The following is a 2,500-nucleotide window of genomic DNA, read 5'->3' as shown; positions in this document are numbered from 1 at the left end:
GGTAAGCTGTAGTCAGGCTTTAGGTGCGCTTGATGGGTCTCTGAGCCCTAGTGACGCTGACAGCTGTGACGCGCCTATTTCTTTGGCAGAGGTTTCTGCAGCAATTAGGGGTCTCAATGCCTGTAGGAGTCCAGGAGAGGATGGTTTGAGCGCAGAGTTTTATAGTGCTTTCGCTCACAGGTTAGCCCCGATTCTCCATACTCTGTATGGCGATATTGAGAGAGAGGGTCGGGTTTCGGACTCCTTTTCTCTTAGTATTGTGACTTTGATCTTTAAGAAGGGTGATAAGCGGTGCCTGGCCAATTACAGACCAATAAGTCTCCTTAACACCGATTATAAAATACTGGCAAAAGTATTAGCACATAGGTTGAAAGGTGTGATTGGTAAAGTGGTTGCCAGTACACAGGCGTATTGTGTCTCGGGACGGGACATTTCTGACACGATACTCTCCCTAAAGTTTTTGTTGAAGGAGATGCATGTCTCTGGGGGGATTCATGTTTCAGTTGATTTCAGTAAAGCATTTGATAGGGTTGAGCATTGTTTTCTTTACCGTGTTTTGGAGAAATTTGGTTTTAAAAATGGCTTCGTGAACTGGATTAAACTTTTGTATTCCAGTGCGGTCAGCCGTGTAAAATGCAATGGACTCCTGTCGGATAGCTTCCCTTTGCGGAGGTCGGTAAGGCAGGGGTGTCCTTTGAGTGCACTCCTCTATAGTATAGTGGCCGAGCCTTTGGCCGCTATGCTCAAGAGGGATGGGGCTGTGCACGGAATTGTGAGTCCATCTGGTAAGGAATATAAGATCTTTCAATATGCGGATGACACCAATTTGGTTTTGCGCGATGTGGGGAGCCTCAATGTTGCTCTGCACACCCTGAACGTTTATTGCCTTGCCTCAGGAGCAAAGATAAATTTCGAAAAGACGTCTGTGTCCTACTGCGGGGGCATCGTGGCCCCGCCGAATGTTTGGGGCGTCAGGGATGCAGGGGATTCTTATAGGGTTCTTGGTGTGCCCTTGGGTAGGGATGAGGTGACCTGTCGGGATTGTTTGTGGTCTGGCTTGTATAGCAGTGTGTGCACCCGAATGAATCTGTGGAAAATGCGTGGTCTTCACTTAAAAGGTAGGGTGTTGGTGGTAAATGCACTGTGTTTGTCTAAACTTGTTCATGCTCTTGCTGTGTATGACTTACCCGGGGTGTTTGCAAATAAGTTTAGCATTGCTGTTAGTAAATTTATCTGGCGGCGAGAGAGGGCACCTGTGGCACACAATGTTTTGGTTGGTCAGTATGATCGGGGAGGGCTTAAACTGATCGACTTGGTAGTTAGGAAGAATGCGCTGCGTCTCAAATTGATAAAAAAGTTCCTCGACACCGGATTCGATGCGGCGTGGAAGGATTTTTTCGCTTCGCATGTTGAAAAGTTGGGTGAGTATGGTGTCTATAATTTGTGTATGCTTCCCCAGCGGACTGCCCTGGATCGGGTCCCGCCTTTTGAGAGGGAAGTGTTTGAGGCGTGGGCTAGACTGCGGCCGTTTGTAGTTGCGGCCCCTTGCTCCTTGTGGCAGCTAGGGCAAATGCCTTTACGTTTTAACCCTGACATGCTCTCTGATCCTCCTGGGAGGAGGGAAAGCATGTTTAGCGGGTCTTTTGATAGAGCAGGTATCAAACGGGTTGGCCAGTTATTAGATTTTGAGGGTAGGGTTGATGTGGAGGCTATTAAGGGTAGTTTTAGTAGGGCGGGTCTTCGGTTTAGGAGGACCGAGGTGGTGAGGAAAGTGAGTGATATACGGGGGTGTATCTTGAGAAGGTGGGGCACACTCTATGAGAGGGTACCGCCAGTTCAGGATGCATATGAGGGAGGGCTTGGCGGTGAGTCGCCCCTAATTTTCGTTTGGGTTAAGGGGGAGGGGTTGATGGGAGTGGCAGAGACACCGACTCGTGCTCTATATCGTTTGCTGTTGACCCAGGTAGTTAGGCGTCCCACTGCCGAACATAGGTGGTCACAAGTCTTCCCTGGGAAAGATACTGCGTCCATTTGGGCGAACGTTTATAATTGGTATACCCCCCCCCCAGGTTAGTAATTTTGCTTTCAAATTGAGACATCGTCTCGTTTTCACATGCTGTATGTTGCAAAGTATTCAGCCCGACAGGTTTAGTCGGGACTGTCCAGTGTGCGGAGGAGTGCCAGAAGATCTGCTCCACCTCATGTTCCGGTGTCCGGCGGTGCGGTGCTTCTGGACCAGGCTGCAGGACCTCCTCGTCAGGAGATTGGGTCTGAGAGTCCCACCGCCGGCGGTTGATGTGGAGGACATGGACGAGCCCTGGTTTCTGCTTTTCGGCCCCATCTGTCGGGATGTCCAGAGAGCTGATTCGGCGGGTGGAATAAACTGGGAGGCTCTTCATCTGTGCATGTCTTTCGGGAGATATGCTGTGTACTTGGTGCGCAACATACACCTCTATGACGCCAGGACTGCTGACCACTGGGCTGTCTTTGTGAGACTTTT

The sequence above is a fragment of the Vanacampus margaritifer genome, chromosome 2, assembly GCF_051991255.1.
Source record: "Vanacampus margaritifer isolate UIUO_Vmar chromosome 2, RoL_Vmar_1.0, whole genome shotgun sequence".
Classification (NCBI taxonomy): domain Eukaryota; kingdom Metazoa; phylum Chordata; class Actinopteri; order Syngnathiformes; family Syngnathidae; genus Vanacampus; species Vanacampus margaritifer.
The sequence above is the reverse complement of the archived record's forward strand: the minus strand, read 5'-3'. Positions refer to the sequence as shown.